The following is a 21,579-nucleotide window of genomic DNA, read 5'->3' as shown; positions in this document are numbered from 1 at the left end:
ATAGAGTGTAAGGTATAGAGTGTAGGGTATAGAGTGTATGTTATAGAGTGTATGGTATAAAGTGTAGAGTGTAGGGTATAGAGTGTAGGGTATAGAGTGTAGGGTATAGAGTGTAGGGTATAGAGTATAGAGTGTAGGGTACAGAGTGTAGGGTTGAGAGTGTAGGGTAGAGAGTGTAGTGTATTGAGTGTAGAGTGTAGGGTATAGAGTGTATGGTATAGAGTGTAGGGTATAGAGTGCATAGTATAGAGTGTAGGGTATAGAGTGTAGAGTGTAGGGTATAGAGTGTAGGGTATAGAGTGTAGGTTATAGAGTGTAGGGTATAGAGTGTAGAGTGTAGGGTATAGAGTGTAGGGTATAGAGTGTATGGTATAGAGTGTAGAGTGTAGGGTATAGAGTGTATAGTGTAGGGTATAGAGTGTAGGGTATAGAGTGTACGGTATAGAGTGTAGGGAATAGAGTGTAGAGTGTTGGGTATAGAGTGTAGGGTATAGAGTGTAGGGTATAGAGTGTAGAGTGTAGGGTATAGAGTGTAGGGTATAGAGTGTAGGGTATAGAGTGTAGAATGTAGGGATTAGAGTGTAAGGTATAGAGTGTAGGGTATAGAGTGTAGAGTGTGGGGTATAGAGTGTAGGGTATAGAGTATAGAGTGTAGGGTATAGAGTGTAGGGTATAGAGTGTAAAGTGTAGAGTGTAGGGTATAGAGTGTATGTTATAGAGTGTAGGGTATAGAGTGTAGAGTGTAGGGTATAGAGTGTAGAGTGTAGGGTATAGAGTGTAGGGTATAGAGTGTAAGGTATAGAGTGTAGGGTGTAGAGTGTAGGGTATAGAGTGTATGATATAGAGTGTAGGGTATAGAGTGTAGGGTTTAGAGTGTATGGTATAGAGTGTAGAGTGTAGGGTATAGAGTGTAGGGTATAGAGTGTAGGGTATAGAGTGTATGGTATAGAGTGTATGGTATAGAGAATAGGGTATAGAGTGTAGAGTGTAGGGTATATAGTGTAGGGTATAGAGTGTAGGGTGTAGTGTGTAGGGTATAGAGTGTAGGGTATAGATTGTAGGGTATAGCCTGTAGGGTATAGAGTATAGAGTGTAGGGTATAGAGTGTAGGGTATAGAGTGTAGGGTATAGAGTGTAGAGTGTAGGGGGTAGAGTGTAGGGTATAGATTGTAGGGTATAGCCTGTAGGGTATAGAGTATAGAGTGTAGGGTATAGAGTGTAGGGTATAGAGTGTAGGGTATAGAGTGTAGAGTGTAGGGTATAGAGTGTAGGGTATAGAGTGTAGGGTATAGAGTGTAGGGTATAGAGTGCAGGGTATAGAGTGTAGAGTGTAGGGTATAGAGTGTAGGGTATAGAGTGTAGGGTATAGAGTGTAGGGTATAGAGTGTAGGGTATAGAGTGTACAGTGTAGGGATTAGAGTGTAGGGTATAGAGTGTAGGGTATAGAGTGTAGGGTATAGAGTGTGGAGTGTAGAGTGTACGGTATAGAGTGTAGAGTGTAGGGTATAGAGTGTAGTGTATAGAGTGTAAGGTATAGAGTGTAGAGTGTAGGGTATAGAGTGTAAGGTATAGAGTGTAGAGTGTAGGGTATAGAGTGTATGGTATAGAGTGTAGGGTATAGAGTGTAGAGTGTAGGGTATAGAGTGTAGAGTGTAGGCTATAGAGTGTAGGGTATAGAGTGTAGGGTATAGAGTGTAGGGTATAGAGTGTAGAGTGTAGGGTATAGAGTGTAGAGTGTAGGGTATATAGTGTAGTGTATAGAGTGTAAGGTATAGAGTGTAGAGTGTAGGGTATAGAGTGTATGGTATAGAGTGTAGGGTATAGAGTGTAGAGTGTAGAGAATAGAGTGTAGGGTATAGAGTGTAGGGTATAGAGTGTAGGGTGTAGAATGTAGGGTATAGAGTGTTGGGTATAAAGTGCAGAGTGTAGGGTATAGAGTGTAGGGTATAGAGTGTAGGGTATAGAGTGTAGCGTATAGAGTGTAGAGTGTAGGGTGTAGAGTGTAGGGTATAGAGTGTAAGGTATAGAGTATAGAGTGTAGGGTACAGAGTGTAGGGTTGAGAGTGTAGGGTAGAGAGTGTAGTGTATTGAGTGTAGAGTGTAGGGTATAGAGTGTATGGTATAGAGTGTATGGTATAGAGTATAGGGTATAGAGTGTAGAGTGTAGGGTATATAGTGTAGGGTATAGAGTGTAGGGTGTAGTGTGTAGGGTATAGAGTGTAGGGTATAGAGTGTAGGGTATAGATTGTAGGGTATAGCCTGTAGGGTATAGAGTATAGAGTGTAGGGTATAGAGTGTAGGGTATAGAGTGTAGGGTATAGAGTGTAGAGTGTAGGGGGTAGAGTGTAGGGTATAGAGTGTAGGGTATAGAGTGTAGGGTATATAGTGTAGAGTGTAGAGTGTACGGTATAGAGTGTAGAGTGTAGGGTATAGAGTGTAGTGTATAGAGTGTAAGGTATAGAGTGTAGAGTGTAGGGTATAGAGTGTAAGGTATAGAGTGTAGAGTGTAGGGTATAGAGTGTATGGTATAGAGTGTAGGGTATAGAGTGTAGAGTTTAGGGTATAGAGTGTAGGGTATAGAGTGTAGGGTATAGAGTGTAGAGTGTAGGGTATAGAGTGTAGAGTTTAGGGTATAGAGTGTAGTGTATAGAGTGTAGAGTGTAGGGTATAGAGTGTAGGGTATAGAGTGTAGGGTATAGAGTGTAAGGTGTAGAGTGTAGGGTATAGAGTGTATGGTATAGAGTGTAGAGTGTAGGTTATAGAGTGTAGGGTATAGAGTGTAGGGTATAGAGTGTAGAGTGTAGGGTGTAGAGTGTAGGGTATAGAGCGTTGGGTATAAAGTGTAGAGTGTAGGGTATAGAGTGTAGGGTATAGAGTGTAGAGTGTAGGGTGTAGAGTGTAGGGTATAGAATGTAAGGTATAGAGTGTAGGGTATAGAGTGTAGAGTGTAAGGTATAGATTGTAGAGTATAGAGTGTAGGGTATAGAGTGTATGGAATAGAGTGTATGGTATAGAGTGTAGGGTATAGAGTGTAGGGTATAGAGTGTAGAGTGTGGGGTATAGAGTGTAGAGTGTAGGCTATAGAGTGTATGATATAGAGTGTAGGGTATAGAGTGTAGGGTATAGAGTGTATGGTATAGAGTGTATGGTATAGAGTATAGGGTATAGAGTGTAGAGTGTAGGGTATATAGTGTAGGGTATAGAGTGTAGGGTGTAGTGTGTAGGGTATAGAGTGTAGGGTATAGAGTGTAGGGTATAGATTGTAGGGTATAGCCTGTAGGGTATAGAGTATAGAGTGTAGGGTATAGAGTGTAGGGTATAGAGTGTAGGGTATAGAGTGTAGAGTGTAGGGGGTAGAGTGTAGGGTATAGATTGTAGGGTGTAGCCTGTAGGGTATAGAGTATAGAGTGTAGGGTATAGAGTGTAGGGTATAGAGTGTAGAGTGTAGGGTATAGAGTGTAGGGTATAGAGTGTAGGGTATATAGTGTAGGGTATAGAGTGTAGGGTATAGAGTGTAGAGAGTAGGGATTAGAGTGTAGGGTATAGAGTGCAGGGTATAGAGTGTAGAGTGTAGGGTATAGAGTGTAGGGTATAGAGTGTAGGGTATAGAGTGTAGGGTATAGAGTGTACAGTGTAGGGATTAGAGTGTAGGGTATAGAGTGTAGGGTATAGAGTGTAGGGTATAGAGTGTGGAGTGTAGAGTGTACGGTATAGAGTGTAGAGTGTAGGGTATAGAGTGTAGTGTATAGAGTGTAAGGTATAGAGTGTAGAGTGTAGGGTATAGAGTGTAAGGTATAGAGTGTAGAGTGTAGGGTATAGAGTGTATGGTATAGAGTGTAGGGTATAGAGTGTAGAGTGTAGGGTATAGAGTGTAGAGTGTAGGGTATAGAGTGTAGGGTATAGAGTGTAGGGTATAGAGTGTAGGGTATAGAGTGTAAAGTGTAGAGTGTAGGGTATAGAGTGTAGAGTGTAGGGTATAGAGTGTAGTGTATAGAGTGTAAGGTATAGAGTGTAGAGTGTAGGGTATAGAGTGTAGGGTATAGAGTGTAGGATATAGAGTGTAAGGTGTAGAGTGTAGGGTATAGAGTGTATGGTATAGAGTGTAGGGTATAGAGTGTAGAGTGTAGAGAATAGAGTGTAGGGTATAGAGTGTAGGGTATAGAGTGTAGGGTGTAGAATGTAGGGTATAGAGTGTTGGGTATAAAGTGTAGAGTGTAGGGTATAGAGTGTAGGGTATAGAGTGTAGGGTATAGAGTGTAGCGTATAGAGTGTAGAGTGTAGGGTGTAGAGTGTAGGGTATAGAGTGTAAGGTATAGAGTGTAGGGTATAGAGTGTATGTTATAGAGTGTATGGTATAAAGTGTAGAGTGTAGGGTATAGAGTGTAGGGTATAGAGTGTAGGGTATAGAGTGTAGGGTATAGAGTATAGAGTGTAGGGTACAGAGTGTAGGGTTGAGAGTGTAGGGTAGAGAGTGTAGTGTATTGAGTGTAGAGTGTAGGGTATAGAGTGTATGGTATAGAGTGTAGGGTATAGAGTGCATAGTATAGAGTGTAGGGTATAGAGTGTAGAGTGTAGGGTATAGAGTGTAGGGTATAGAGTGTAGGTTATAGAGTGTAGGGTATAGAGTGTAGAGTGTAGGGTATAGAGTGTAGGGTATAGAGTGTATGGTATAGAGTGTAGAGTGTAGGGTATAGAGTGTATAGTGTAGGGTATAGAGTGTAGGGTATAGAGTGTACGGTATAGAGTGTAGGGAATAGAGTGTAGAGTGTTGGGTATAGAGTGTAGGGTATAGAGTGTAGGGTATAGAGTGTAGAGTGTAGGGTATAGAGTGTAGGGTATAGAGTGTAGAATGTAGGGATTAGAGTGTAAGGTATAGAGTGTAGGGTATAGAGTGTAGAGTGTGGGGTATAGAGTGTAGGGTATAGAGTATAGAGTGTAGGGTATAGAGTGTAGGGTATAGAGTGTAAAGTGTAGAGTGTAGGGTATAGAGTGTATGTTATAGAGTGTAGGGTATAGAGTGTAGAGTGTAGGGTATAGAGTGTAGAGTGTAGGGTATAGAGTGTAGGGTATAGAGTGTAAGGTATAGAGTGTAGGGTGTAGAGTGTAGGGTATAGAGTGTATGATATAGAGTGTAGGGTATAGAGTGTAGGGTTTAGAGTGTATGGTATAGAGTGTAGAGTGTAGGGTATAGAGTGTAGGGTATAGAGTGTAGGGTATAGAGTGTATGGTATAGAGTGTATGGTATAGAGAATAGGGTATAGAGTGTAGAGTGTAGGGTATATAGTGTAGGGTATAGAGTGTAGGGTGTAGTGTGTAGGGTATAGAGTGTAGGGTATAGATTGTAGGGTATAGCCTGTAGGGTATAGAGTATAGAGTGTAGGGTATAGAGTGTAGGGTATAGAGTGTAGGGTATAGAGTGTAGAGTGTAGGGGGTAGAGTGTAGGGTATAGATTGTAGGGTATAGCCTGTAGGGTATAGAGTATAGAGTGTAGGGTATAGAGTGTAGGGTATAGAGTGTAGGGTATAGAGTGTAGAGTGTAGGGTATAGAGTGTAGGGTATAGAGTGTAGGGTATAGAGTGCAGGGTATAGAGTGTAGAGTGTAGGGTATAGAGTGTAGGGTATAGAGTGTAGGGTATAGAGTGTAGGGTATAGAGTGTAGGGTATAGAGTGTACAGTGTAGGGATTAGAGTGTAGGGTATAGAGTGTAGGGTATAGAGTGTAGGGTATAGAGTGTGGAGTGTAGAGTGTACGGTATAGAGTGTAGAGTGTAGGGTATAGAGTGTAGTGTATAGAGTGTAAGGTATAGAGTGTAGAGTGTAGGGTATAGAGTGTAAGGTATAGAGTGTAGAGTGTAGGGTATAGAGTGTATGGTATAGAGTGTAGGGTATAGAGTGTAGAGTGTAGGGTATAGAGTGTAGAGTGTAGGCTATAGAGTGTAGGGTATAGAGTGTAGGGTATAGAGTGTAGGGTATAGAGTGTAGAGTGTAGGGTATAGAGTGTAGAGTGTAGGGTATATAGTGTAGTGTATAGAGTGTAAGGTATAGAGTGTAGAGTGTAGGGTATAGAGTGTATGGTATAGAGTGTAGGGTATAGAGTGTAGAGTGTAGAGAATAGAGTGTAGGGTATAGAGTGTAGGGTATAGAGTGTAGGGTGTAGAATGTAGGGTATAGAGTGTTGGGTATAAAGTGCAGAGTGTAGGGTATAGAGTGTAGGATATAGAGTGTAGGGTATAGAGTGTAGCGTATAGAGTGTAGAGTGTAGGGTGTAGAGTGTAGGGTATAGAGTGTAAGGTATAGAGTATAGAGTGTAGGGTACAGAGTGTAGGGTTGAGAGTGTAGGGTAGAGAGTGTAGTGTATTGAGTGTAGAGTGTAGGGTATAGAGTGTATGGTATAGAGTGTAGGGTATAGAGTGCATGGTATAGAGTGTAGGGTATAGAGTGTAGAGTGTAGGGTATAGAGTGTAGGGTATAGAGTGTAGGTTATAGAGTGTAGGGTATAGAGTGTAGGGTGTAGAGTGTAGAGTGTAGGGTATAGAGTGTAGGGTATAGAGTGTATGGTATAGAGTGTAGAGTGTAGGGTATAGAGTGTATAGTGTAGGGTATAGAGTGTAGGGTATAGAGTGTAGGGTATAGAGTGTACGGTATAGAGTGTAGGGAATAGAGTGTAGAGTGTTGGGTATAGAGTGTATGGTATAGAGTGTAAGGTATAGAGTGTAGGGTATAGAGTGTAGGGTATAGAGTGTAGAGTGTAGGGTATAGAGTGTAGGGTATAGAGTGTAGGGTATAGAGTGTAGAGTGTAGGGTATAGAGTGTAGGGTATAGAGTGTAGAGTGTGGGGTATAGAGTGTAGGGTATAGAGTATAGAGTGTAGGGTATAGAGTGTAGGGTATAGAGTGTAAAGTGTAGAGTGTAGGGTATAGAGTGTATGTTATAGAGTGTAGGGTATAGAGTGTAGAGTGTAGGGTATAGAGTGTAGAGTGTAGGGTATAGAGTGTAGGGTATAGAGTGTAAGGTATAGAGTGTAGGGTGTAGAGTGTAGGGTATAGAGTGTATGATATAGAGTGTAGGGTATAGAGTGTAGGGTTTAGAGTGTATGGTATAGAGTGTAGAGTGTATGGTATAGAGTGTAGGGTATAGAGTGTAGAGTGTAGGGTATAGAGTGTAGGATATAGAGTGTAGAGTATAGAGTGTACGGTCTAGAGTGTAGAGTGTAGGGTATAGAGTGTAGGGTATAGAGTGTAGGGTGTAGAGTGTAGGGTATAGAGTGTAGAGTGTAGGGTATAGAGTGTAGGGTATAGACTGTAGAGTGTATGGTATAGAGTGTAGGGTATAGAGTGTAAGGTATAGAGTGTAGGGTATAGAGTGTATGGTATAGAGTATAGGGTATAGAGTGTAGAGTGTAGGGTATAGAGTGTATGGTATAGAGTGTAGAGTGTAGGGTATAGAGTGTAGGGTATTGAGTGTAGGGTATAAAGTGTAGAGTGTAGGGTATAGAGTGTAGAGTGTAGGGTATAGAGTGTAGGGTATAGAGTGTAGGGTATAGAGTGTAAGGTATAGAGCGTAGAGTGTAGGGTATGGAGTGTATGGTATATAGTGTAGGGTATAGAGTGTTTGGTATAGAGTGTAGGGTATAGAGTGTAGAGTGTAAGGTATAGATTGTAGAGTATAGAGTGTAGGGTATAGAGTGTATGGAATAGAGTGTATGGTATAGAGTGTAGGGTATAGAGTGTAGGGTATAGAGTGTAGAGTGTGGGGTATAGAGTGTAGAGTGTAGGCTATAGAGTGTATGATATAGAGTGTAGGGTATAGAGTGTAGGGTATAGAGTGTATGGTATAGAGTGTATGGTATAGAGTATAGGGTATAGAGTGTAGAGTGTAGGGTATATAGTGTAGGGTATAGAGTGTAGGGTGTAGTGTGTAGGGTATAGAGTGTAGGGTATAGAGTGTAGGGTATAGATTGTAGGGTATAGCCTGTAGGGTATAGTGTATAGAGTGTAGGGTATAGAGTGTAGAGTGTAGAGTGTACGGTATAGAGTGTAGAGTGTAGGGTATAGAGTGTAGTGTATAGAGTGTAAGGTATAGAGTGTAGAGTGTAGGGTATAGAGTGTAAGATATAGAGTGTACAGTGTAGGTTATAGAGTGTATGGTATAGAGTGTAGGGTATAGAGTGTAGAGTTTAGGGTATAGAGTGTAGGGTATAGAGTGTAGGGTATAGAGTGTAGAGTGTAGGGTATAGAGTGTAGAGTTTAGGGTATAGAGTGTAGTGTATAGAGTGTAGAGTGTAGGGTATAGAGTGTAGGGTATAGAGTGTAGGGTATAGAGTGTAAGGTGTAGAGTGTATGGTATAGAGTGTATGGTATAGAGTGTAGAGTGTAGGGTATAGAGTGTAGGGTATAGAGTGTAGGGTATAGAGTGTAGAGTGTAGGGTGTAGAGTGTAGGGTATAGAGCGTTGGGTATAAAGTGTAGAGTGTAGGGTATAGAGTGTAGGGTATAGAGTGTAGAGTGTAGGGTGTAGAGTGTAGGGTATAGAATGTAAGGTATAGAGTGTAGGGTATAGAGTGTAGAGTGTAAGGTATAGATTGTAGAGTATAGAGTGTAGGGTATAGAGTGTATGGAATAGAGTGTATGGTATAGAGTGTAGGGTATAGAGTGTAGGGTATAGAGTGTAGAGTGTGGGGTATAGAGTGTAGAGTGTAGGCTATAGAGTGTATGATATAGAGTGTAGGGTATAGAGTGTAGGGTATAGAGTGTATGGTATAGAGTGTATGGTATAGAGTATAGGGTATAGAGTGTAGAGTGTAGGGTATATAGTGTAGGGTATAGAGTGTAGGGTGTAGTGTGTAGGGTATAGAGTGTAGGGTATAGAGTGTAGGGTATAGATTGTAGGGTATAGCCTGTAGGGTATAGAGTATAGAGTGTAGGGTATAGAGTGTAGGGTATAGAGTGTAGGGTATAGAGTGTAGAGTGTAGGGGGTAGAGTGTAGGGTATAGAGTGTAGGGTATAGAGTGTAGAGTGTAGAGTGTACGGTATAGAGTGTAGAGTGTAGGGTATAGAGTGTAGTGTATAGAGTGTAAGGTATAGAGTGTAGAGTGTAGGGTATAGAGTGTAAGGTATAGAGTGTAGAGTGTAGGGTATAGAGTGTATGGTATAGAGTGTAGGGTATAGAGTGTAGAGTTTAGGGTATAGAGTGTAGGGTATAGAGTGTAGGGTATAGAGTGTAGAGTGTAGGGTATACAGTGTAGAGTTTAGGGTATAGAGTGTAGTGTATAGAGTGTAGAGTGTAGGGTATAGAGTGTAGGGTATAGAGTGTAGGGTATAGAGTGTAAGGTGTAGAGTGTAGGGTATAGAGTGTATGGTATAGAGTGTAGAGTGTAGGGTATAGAGTGTAGGGTATAGAGTGTAGGGTATAGAGTGTAGAGTGTAGGGTGTAGAGTGTAGGGTATAGAGCGTTGGGTATAAAGTGTAGAGTGTAGGGTATAGAGTGTAGGGTATAGAGTGTAGAGTGTAGGGTGTAGAGTGTAGGGTATAGAATGTAAGGTATAGAGTGTAGGGTATAGAGTGTATGTTATAGAGTGTATGGTATAAAGTGTAGAGTGTAGGGTATAGAGTGTAGGGTATAGAGTGTAGGGTATAGAGTGTAGGGTATAGAGTATAGAGTGTAGGGTATAGAGTGTAGGGTTGAGAGTGTAGGGTAGAGAGTGTAGGGTAGAGAGTGTAGAGTGTAGGGTATAGAGTGTATGGTATAGAGTGTAGGGTATAGAGTGTATGGTATAGAGTGTAGGGTATACAGTGTAGAGTGTAGGGTATAGAGTGTAGGTTATAGAGTGTAGGGTATAGAGTGTAGGGTATAGAGTGTAGAGTGTAGGGTATAGAGTGTAGGGTATAGAGTGTATGGTATAGAGTGTAGAGTGTAGGGTATAGAGTGTATAGTGTAGGGTATAGAGTGTAGGGTATAGAGTGTAGGGTATAGAGTGTAGGGAATAGAGTGTAGAGTGTTGGGTATAGAGTGTATGGTATAGAGTGTAAGGTATATCGATATTTGCAGATGATACAAAAGGTATATCGATATTTGCAGATGATACAAAACTATGTAAAGCAGTTAATACAAGAGAAGATAGTATTCTGCTACAGATGGATCTGGATAAGTTGGAAACTTGGGCTGAAAGGTGGCAGATGAGGTTTAACAATGATAAATGTAAGGTTATACACATGGGAAGAGGGAATCAATATCACCATTACACACTGAACGGGAAACCACTGGGTAAATCTGACAGGGAGAAGGACTTGGGGATCCTAGTTAATGATAAACTTACCTGGAGCAGCCAGTGCCAGGCAGCAGCTGCCAAGGCAAACAGGATCATGGGGTGCATTAAAAGAGGTCTGGATACACATGATGAGAGCATTATACTGCCTCTGTACAAATCCCTAGTTAGACCGCACATGGAGTACTGTGTCCAGTTTTGGGCACCGGTGCTCAGGAAGGATATAATGGAACTAGAGAGAGTACAAAGGAGGGCAACAAAATTAATAAAGGGGATGGGAGAACTACAATACCCAGATAGATTAGCGAAATTAGGATTATTTAGTCTAGAAAAAAGATGACTGAGGGGCGATCTAATAACCATGTATAAGTATATAAGGGGACAATACAAATATCTCGCTGATGATCTGTTTATACCAAGGAAGGTGACGGGCACAAGGGGGCATTCTTTGCGTTTGGAGGAGAGAAGGTTTTTCCACCAACATAGAAGAGGATTCTTTACTGTTAGGGCAGTGAGAATCTGGAATTGCTTGCCTGAGGAGGTGGTGATGGCGAACTCAGTCGAGGGGTTCAAGAGAGGCCTGGATGTCTTCCTGGAGCAGAACAATATTGTATCATACAATTATTAGGTTCTGTAGAAGGACGTAGATCTGGGGATTTATTATGATGGAATATAGGCTGAACTGGATGGACAAATGTCTTTTTTCGGCCTTACTAACTATGTTACTATGTTACTATGTTACTATGTATAGAGTGTAGAGTGTAGGGTATAGAATGTAGGGTATAGAGTGTAGGGTATAGAGTGTAGAGTGTAGGGGGTAGAGTGTAGGGTATAGAGTGTAGGGTATAGAGTGTAGGGTATAGAGTGTAGAGTGTACGGTATAGAGTGTAGAGTGTAGGGTATAGAGTGTAGTGTATAGAGTGTAAGGTATAGAGTGTAGAGTGTAGGGTATAGAGTGTAAGGTATAGAGTGTAGAGTGTAGGGTATAGAGTGTATGGTATAGAGTGTAGGGTATAGAGTGTAGAGTTTAGGGTATAGAGTGTAGGGTATAGAGTGTAGAGTGTAGGGTATAGAGTGTAGAGTTTAGGGTATAGAGTGTAGTGTATAGAGTGTAGAGTGTAGGGTATAGAGTGTAGGGTATAGAGTGTAGGGTATAGAGTGTAAGGTGTAGAGTGTAGGGTATAGAGTGTATGGTATAGAGTGTAGAGTGTAGGGTATAGAGTGTAGGGTATAGAGTGTAGGGTATAGAGTGTAGAGTGTAGGGTGTAGAGTGTAGGGTATAGAGCGTTGGGTATAAAGTGTAGAGTGTAGGGTATAGAGTGTAGGGTATAGAGTGTAGAGTGTAGGGTGTAGAGTGTAGGGTATAGAATGTAAGGTATAGAGTGTAGGGTATAGAGTGTAGAGTGTAAGGTATAGATTGTAGAGTATAGAGTGTAGGGTATAGAGTGTATGGAATAGAGTGTAGGGTATAGAGTGTAGGGTATAGAGTGTAGGGTATAGAGTGTAGAGTGTGGGGTATAGAGTGTAGAGTGTAGGCTATAGAGTGTATGATATAGAGTGTAGGGTATAGAGTGTAGGGTATAGAGTGTATGGTATAGAGTGTATGGTATAGAGTATAGGGTATAGAGTGTAGAGTGTAGGGTATATAGTGTAGGGTATAGAGTGTAGGGTGTAGTGTGTAGGGTATAGAGTGTAGGGTATAGAGTGTAGGGTATAGATTGTAGGATATAGCCTGTAGGGTATAGAGTATAGAGTGTAGGGTATAGAGTGTAGGGTATAGAGTGTGGAGTGTAGGGGGTAGAGTGTAGGGTATAGAGTGTAGGGTATAGAGTGTAGGGTATAGAGTGTAGAGTGTAGAGTGTACGGTATAGAGTGTAGAGTGTAGGGTATAGAGTGTAGTGTATAGAGTGTAAGGTATAGAGTGTAGAGTGTAGGGTATAGAGTGTAATGTATAGAGTGTAGAGTGTAGGGTATAGAGTGTATGGTATAGAGTGTAGGGTATAGGGTGTAGAGTTTAGGGTACAGAGTGTAGGGTATAGAGTGTAGAGTGTAGGGTATAGAGTGTAGAGTTTAGGGCATAGAGTGTAGTGTATAGAGTGTAGAGTGTAGGGTATAGAGTGTAGGGTATAGAGTGTAAGGTGTAGAGTGTAGGGTATAGAGTGTATGGTATAGAGTGTAGAGTGTAGGGTATAGAGTGTAGGGTATAGAGTGTAGGGTATAGAGTGTAGAGTGTAGGGTGTAGAGTGTAGGGTATAGAGCGTTGGGTATAAAGTGTAGAGTGTAGGGTATAGAGTGTAGGGTATAGAGTGTAGAGTGTAGGGTGTAGAGTGTAGGGTATAGAATGTAAGGTATAGAGTGTAGGGTATAGAGTGTATGTTATAGAGTGTATGGTATAAAGTGTAGAGTGTAGGGTATAGAGTGTAGGGTATAGAGTGTAGGGTATAGAGTGTAGGGTATAGAGTATAGAGTGTAGGGTATAGAGTGTAGGGTTGAGAGTGTAGGGTAGAGAGTGTAGGGTAGAGAGTGTAGAGTGTAGGGTATAGAGTGTATGGTATAGAGTGTAGGGTATAGAGTGTATGGTATAGAGTGTAGGGTATACAGTGTAGAGTGTAGGGTATAGAGTGTAGGTTATAGAGTGTAGGGTATAGAGTGTAGGGTATAGAGTGTAGAGTGTAGGGTATAGAGTGTAGGGTATAGAGTGTATGGTATAGAGTGTAGAGTGTAGGGTATAGAGTGTATAGTGTAGGGTATAGAGTGTAGGGTATAGAGTGTAGGGAATAGAGTGTAGAGTGTTGGGTATAGAGTGTATGGTATAGAGTGTAAGGTATAGAGTGTAGAGTGTAGGGTATAGAATGTAGGGTATAGAGTGTAGGGTATAGAGTTTAGAGTGTAGGGTATAGAGTGTAGGGTATAGAGTGTAGGGTATAGAGTGTAGAGTGTAGGGATTAGAGTGTAGGGTATAGAGTGTGGGGTATAGAGTGTAGAGTGTAGGGTATAGAGTGTAGGGTATAGAGTATAGAGTGTAGGGTATAGAGTGTATGTTATAGAGTGTAGGGTATAGAGTGTAGAGTGTAGGGTATAGAGTGTAGAGTGTAGGGTATAGAGTGTAGGGTATAGAGTGTAAGGTATAGAGTGTAGGGTGTAGAGTGTAGGGTATAGAGTGTATCATATAGAGTGTAGGGTATATAGTGTAGGGTATAGAGTGTATGGTATAGAGTGTAGAGTGTAGGGTATAGAGTGTAGGGTATAGAGGGTAAAGTGTAGGGTATAGAGTGTATGGTATAGAGTGTAGGGTGTAGAGTGTTTGGTATAGAGTGTAGGGTATAGAGTCTAGAGTGTAGGATATAGAGTGTAGAGTATAGAGTGTAGGGTCTAGAGTGTAGAGTGTAGGGTATAGAGTGTAGGGTATAGAGTGTAGGGTGTAGAGTGTAGGGTATAGAGTGTAGAGTGTATGGTATAGAGTGTAGGGTATAGAGTGTATGGTATAGAGTGTAGGGTATAGAGTGTATGGTATAGAGTACAGGGTATAGAGTGTAGGGTATAGAGTGTAGAGTGTAGGGTATAGAGTGTAGAGTGTAGGGTATAGAGTGTATGGTATAGAGTGTAGAGTGTAGGGTATAGAGTGTAGGGTATTGAGTGTAGGGTATAGAGTGTAGGGTATAGAGTGTAGAGTGTAGGGTATAGAGTGTAGGGTATAGAGTGTAGGGTATAGAGTGTAAGGTATAGAGCGTAGAGTATAGGGTATGGAGTGTATGGTATATAGTGTAGGGTATAGAGTGTTTGGTATAGAGTGTAGGGTATAGAGTGTAGAGTGTAGGGTATAGATTTTAGATTATAGAGTGTAGGGTATAGAGTGTATGGAATAGAGTGTATGGTATAGAGTGTAGGGTATAGAGTGTAGGGTATAGAGTGTATGATATAGAGTGTAGGGTATAGAATGTAGGGAATAGAGTGTAGCGTATAGAGTGTAGAGTGTAGGGTGTAGAGTGTAGGGTATAGAGTGTAGGGTATAGAGTGTAAGGTATAGAGTGTAGGGTATAGAGTGTATGTTATAGAGTGTATGGTATAAAGTGTAGAGTGTAGGGTATAGAGTGTAGGGTATAGAGTGTAGGGTATAAAGTGTATGGTATAGAGTGTAGGGTATAGAGTGTAGGGTATAGAGTGTAGGGTATAGAGTATAGAGTGTATGGTATAGAGTGTAGGGCTAAGAGTGTAGGGTAGAGAGTGTAGAGTGTAGGGTATAGAGTGTATGGTATAGAGTATAGGGTATAGAGTGTATGGTATAGAGTGTAGGGTATAGTTACATAGTTACATAGTTACATAGTTATTAAGGTTGAAGGAAGACTATATGTCCATCTAGTTCAACCCATAGCCTAACCTAACATGTTGATCCAGAGGAAGGCAAAAAAACCCCATGTGCAAAGAGTAAGCTCCACATTGGGGAAAAAAATTCCTTCCCGACTCCACATACGGCAATCAGACTAGTTCCCTGGATCAACGTCCTATCAAGGAATCTAGTGTATATACCCTGTAACATTATACTTTTCCAGAAAGGTATCCAGTCCCCTCTTAAATTTAAGTAATGAATCCCTCATTACAACATCATACGGCAGAGAGTTCCATAGTCTCACTGCTCTTACAGTAAAGAATCCGCGTCTGTTATTATGCTTAAACCTTTTTTCCTCCAACCGCAGAGGATGCCCCCTTGTCCCTGTTTCAGGTCTATGATTAAAAAGATCATCAGAAAGGTCTTTGTACTGTCCCCTCATATATTTATACATTAAAATAAGATCACCCCTTAGTCTTCGTTTTTCCAAACTAAATAGCCCCAAGTGTAATAACCTATCTTGGTATTGCAGACCCCCCAGTCCTCTAATAACCTTGGTCGCTCTTCTCTGCACCCGCTCCAGTTCAGCTATGTCTTTCTTAAACACCGGAGACCAGAACTGTGCACAGTATTCTAAGTGTGGTCGAACTAGTGACTTGTATAGAGGTAAAATTATGTTCTCCTCATGAGCATCTATGCCTCTTTTAATGCATCCCATTATTTTATTTGCCTTTGTAGCAGCTGCCTGACACTGGCCACTGAATTTAAGTTTGTCATCCACCCATACACCCAGGTCTTTTTCATTGACGGTTTTGCCCAGAGTTTTAGAATTAAGCACATAATTATACAACTTATTACTTCTACCCAAGTGCATGACCTTACATTTATCCCCATTATAGCTCATTTGCCATTTATCAGCCCAAGCTTCTAGTTTACATAAATCATCCTGTAATATAAAATTGTCCTCCTCTGTATTGATTACCCTGCAGAGTTTAGTGTCATCTGCAAATATTGAAATTCTACTCTGAATGCCCCCTACAAGGTCATTAATAAATATGTTAAAAAGAAGAGGGCCCAATACTGACCCCTGTGGTACCCCACTGCTAACCGCTACCCAGTCCGAGTGTGCTCCATTAATAACCACCCTTTGTTTCCTATCCCTGAGCCAGCTCTCAACCCACTTGCACATATTTTCCCTTTTGTGTGGCACCGTATCAAAAGCTTTTGAAAAGTCCATATACACTACATCCACTGGGTTCCCTTGGTCCAATCTGGAACTTACCTCTTCATAGAAACTGATCAAATTAGTCTGACATGAACGGTCCCTAGTAAACCCGTGCTGATACTGGGTCATGAGGTTATTCCTCTTCAGATACTCCAGTATAGCATCCCTTAGAATGCCCTCCAGTATTTTACCCACAGTAGAGGTTAAGCTTACTGGCCTATAATTTCCGAGTTCAGTTTTTGTCCCCTTTTTGAATATTGGCACCACATTTGCTATACGCCAGTCCTGTGGCACAGACCCTGTTATTATGGAGTCTTTAAAGATTAAAAATAATGGTCTATCAATGACTGTACTTAATTCCTGCAGTACTCGAGGGTGTATCCCATCCGGGCCCGGAGATTTGTCAATTTTAGTGATTTTTAGACGCCGCCGCACTTCCTGCTGGGTTAAGCAGGTGACATTTAATTGGGAATTTTTATCACTAGACATTTTGTCTGCCATGGGATTTTCTTGTGTAAATACTAATGAAAAAAAGTCATTTAGCATATTGGCTTTTTCCTCATCCTCATCCACCATCTCACCCAGACTATTTTTAAGGGGGCCAACACTATCATTTTTTAGTTTCTTACTATTTATGTAGTTAAAGAATATTTTAGGATTATTTTTACTCTCTCTGGCAATGAGTCTCTCTGTCTCAATCTTTGCTGCCTTGATTTGCTTTTTACAGAATTTATTTAATTTTCTGTATTTATTTAATGCCTCCTCACTACCTACTTCCTTTAATTCTCTAAATGCTTTCTTTTTGTCACTTATTGCGCCCCTTACAGCTCTATTTAGCCATATTGGTTTCCTCCTATTTCTAGTATGTTTATTCCCATACGGTATATACTGTGCACAGGTCCTATCCAGGATGTTAATAAACGTCTCCCATTTTCTTTGTGTATTTTTGTGTCTCAGGATATCGTCCCAGTTAATTGCACCAAGATCCTCTCTCATCCGTTGGAAATTTGCCCTCCTGAAGTTTAGTGTCCTTGTAACCCCTCTACTACACATCTTTTTAAAGGATACTTGAAAACTTATTATTTTGTGATCGCTATTTCCCAAGTGACCCCCAACCCTTATATTTGCTATGCGGTCTGGCCTGTTGGTTAATATTAGGTCTAGCAGTGCCCCCCTTCTTGTTGGGTCCTGAACCAGTTGTGAAAGGTAATTGTCTCTCATAATTGTCAAAAACTGATTACCTTTGCTGGAACTGCAGGTTTCTATTCCCCAATCTATTTCAGGGTAGTTGAAGTCCCCCATAATAATGACTTCTCCTTGAGTCGCAGCTTCATCTATTTGCTTTACGAGGATATTCTCCATTGCTTCCATTATTTTTGGAGATTTATAACAAACCCCTATCAGTAATTTATTATTTTTTCCCCCTCCCCTTATCTCCACCCACAGGGATTCTACATTTTCATTAAATTCACCTATATTATCGCGCAGGATGGGTTTTAAGGATGATTTTACATATAGACACACCCCTCCCCCTCGCTTATCTGTACGGTCATTTCTGAACAGGCTGTAGCCCTGCAAGTTAACAGCCCAGTCATGGCTCTCATCCAGCCACGTTTCAGATATCCCCACCATGTCATAATTATGCTCCAACAACATTAGTTCTAATTCGTCCATTTTGTTGGCGAGGCTTCTGGCATTAGTATACATGCACTTTATGTTCCTCTCTGTACTTCTATTTCTTAAATTATTAACTGTTCTAACCCCAACCCCCATGCCACCGCCACCCCCAACTTCCTTATTTGTGCCCAGGTCTCTGTCTGCACTATCTTCCCCTCCTATAAAATGAATACCCTCCCCCCCAATTCCTAGTTTAAACACTCCTCCAACCTTCTAGCCATTCTCTCCCCCAGCACAGCTGCACCCTCCCCATTGAGGTGCAGCCCGTCCCTAGCGTAGAGCCTGTAGCCAACTGAGAAGTCGGCCCAGTTCTGCAGGAACCCAAACCCCTCTTTCCTACACCAATTCTTGAGCCACTTATTAACCTCCCTAATCTCCCGTTGTCTCTCTGGCGTGGCACGTGGTACCGGCAGTATTTCGGAAAATACCACGTTGGAGGTCCTTGCTTTCAGCTTGCAGCCTAATTCCCTGAAATCATCTTTAAGGACCTTCCACCTACCTCTAACTTTGTCATTAGTGCCAATGTGCACCATGACCGCTGGGTCCTCACCAGCCCCTCCCAATAATCTGTCCACCCGATCAGCGATGTGTCGGACTCGAGCGCCAGGTAGGCAGCACACCGTTCGACGATCCCTGTCTTTGTGACAGATTGCCCTATCTGTTCCCCTAATAATTGAGTCCCCCACTACCAGCACCTGTCTGGCCTGCCCTGCTCTCCTATTTCCCTCCTTACTGGAGCAGTCACTCCTCCGGCTTTCAGAGGACATGCCTGGCTGCAGCAGTGCTACCCCTGTACTGGCACCCCCCTCATCTGCCAACTTAGCAAACTTATTGGGGTGTTCCAGATCAGGACTAGCCTCCCTGGCACTCTTCCCTCTACCCCGCTTCCTAACTGTCACCCAGCTTGCTACTTCATTGTCCTGCAGCTCCATCCCACCATCACCCCCCTCATCTGTCCCATTGAGCGTCTGCTCCGTGAGCAGAAGACTCCTCTCCATATTGTCTATGGATCTCAGTGTTGCCAGCTGCACATTTAGAGTCAGAATCTGGGTTTCCAAATGCACAACGTGCTCACATCTCGCACAGCAGTATGCACCCTCGATCGGCTGCTCAAGGACTGCATACATGTGGCAAGATGTGCACTGGATGGCATTAACAATCGTGGAGCACATTTCCTAATGGGGATTGCACCAGACAGAACAGTTCAATTAAAAAATAAATAAATAAATAAATACAAAGTATTAATAAAAATATAGAGTGTAGGGTATAGAGTGTAGGGTATAGAGTGTAGGTTATAGAGTGTAGGGTATAGAGTGTAGGGTATAGAGTGTAGAGTGTAGGTTATAGAGTGTAGGGTATAGAGTGTATGGTATAGAGTGTAGAGTGTAGGTTATAGAGTGTATAGTGTAGGGTATAGAGTGTAGGGTATAGAGTGTAGGGTATAGAGTGTATGGTATAGAGTGTAGGGAACAGAGTGTAGAGTGTAGGATATAGAGTGTATGGTATAGAGTGTAGGGTATAGGGTGTAGAGTGTAGGGTATAGAGTGTAGGGTATAGAGTGTAGGGTATAGAGTGTAGAGTGTAGGGTATAGAGTGTAGGGTATAGAGTGTAGGGTATAGAGTGTAGGGTATAGAGTGTAGGGTATAGAGTATAGAGTGTAGGGTATAGAGTGTAAAGTGTAGAGTGTAGGGTATAGAGTGTATGTTATAGAGTGTAGGGTATAGAGTGTAGAGTGTAGGGTATAGAGTTTAGAGTTTAAGGTATAGAGTGTAGGTTATAGAATGTAAGGTATAGAGTTTAGGGTGTAGAGTGTAGGGTATAGAGTGTAGGGTATAGAGTGTAGAGTGTAGGGTATAGAGTGTAGGGTATATAGTGTATGGTATAGAGTGTAGGGTGTAGAGTGTATGGTATACACTCTATACCCTACACTCTACACTTTATACCATACACTCTATAACATACACTCTATACCCTACACTCTACACCCTACACTCTACACTCTATACGCTACACTCTATACCCTACACTCTATACCCTACACTTTACACTTTATACCCAACACTCTATACCCTACACTCTACACCCTACACTCTACACTCTATACCCTACGCTCTATACCCTACACTCTATAACCTACACTCTACACTCTATACCCTACACTCTATACCATACACTCTATACCCTACACTCTATACCTTACACTCTATACCCTACACTCTACACCCTACACTCTATACCCTACACTCTACACTCTATACCTTACACTCTATACACTACACTCTATATCCTACACTCTACACTCTATACCTTACACTCTACACTCTATACCCTACACTCTATACCCTACACTCTATACCCTACACTCTACACTTTATACCCTACACTCTATACCATACTCTCTATACCCTACACTCTACACTCTATACCTTACACTCTATACCCTACACTCTATACCCTACACTCTACACTCTATACCTTACACTCTATACACTACACTCTATACCCTACACTCTACACTCTATACCCTACACTCTACACCCTACACTCTATACCCTACACTCTATACCCTACACTCTAATCCCTACACTCTACACTCTATACACTACACTCTATACCCTACACTCTATACCCTACACTCTACACTCTATACCCTACACTCTATACCCTACACTCTAATCCTTACACTCTACACTCTATACCCTACACTCTATACCCTACACTCTATACCCTACACTCTACACTCTATACCTTACACTCTATACCCTACACTCTATACCCTACACTCTACACTCTATACCATACACTCTATACCCTACACTCTACACTCAATACCCTACACGCTATATCCTACACTCTACACTCTATGCCATACACTCTTTAACCTACACTCTATACCATACACTCTACACCCTACACTCTATACCATACACTCTATACATTACACTCTACACTCTGTACCCTACACTCTATACCCTACACTCTACACCCTACACTCTATACCATACACTCTATACCCTACACTCTATACCATACACTCTATACCCTACACTCTACACTCTATACCCTACACTCTACACTCTACACTCTATACCCTACACTCTATACCGTACACTCTATACCCTACACTCTAATCCCTACACTGTACATTCTATACCCTACACTCTATACCCTACACTCTATACCCTACACTCTACACTCTATACCCTACACTCTATACCCTACACTCTAATCCCTACACTCTACACTCTATACCCTACACTCTATACCCTACACTCTACACCCTACACTCTATACCATACAGTCTATACCCTACACTCTACACTCTATACCCTACACTCTATACCCTACACCCTACGCTCTATACCCTACACTCTATACCCTACACTCTACACTCTATACCGTACACTCTATTCCATACACTCTATACCCTACACTCTATAACCTACACTCTATACCCTACACTCTATACCCTACACTCTATACCCTACAGTCTATACCCTACACTCTACACCCTACACTCTATACCCTACACTCTATACCATACACTCTATACCCTACACTCTACACTCTATACTCTACATTCTACACCCTACACTCTATACCCTACACTCTAATCCCTACACTCTACACTCCATACCCTACACTCTATACCCTACACTCTATACCCTACACTCTATACCCTACACCCTACACTCTATACCCTACACTCTATACCCTACACTCTATACCCTACACTCTATACCCTACACTCTACACCCTACACTCTATACCCTACACTCTATACCATACACTCTATACCCTACACTCTACACTCTATACCCTACACTCTACACCCTACACTCTATACCCTACACTCTATACCCTACACTCTACACTCTATACCCTACACTCTATACTCTACACTATATACCCTACACTCTATACCCTACACTCTACACTCTATACCCTACACTCTATACCCTACACTCTACACTCTATACCCTACACTCTACACCCTACACTCTATACCATACACTCTACACTCTATACCCTACACTCTATACCCTACACTCTACACTCTATACCCTACACTCTATACCATACAC

The sequence above is a fragment of the Ranitomeya imitator genome, chromosome 10 (genome assembly GCF_032444005.1).
Source record: "Ranitomeya imitator isolate aRanImi1 chromosome 10, aRanImi1.pri, whole genome shotgun sequence".
In the NCBI taxonomy this organism is placed as follows: domain Eukaryota; kingdom Metazoa; phylum Chordata; class Amphibia; order Anura; family Dendrobatidae; genus Ranitomeya; species Ranitomeya imitator.
Note: the sequence above shows the minus strand (reverse complement) of the source record.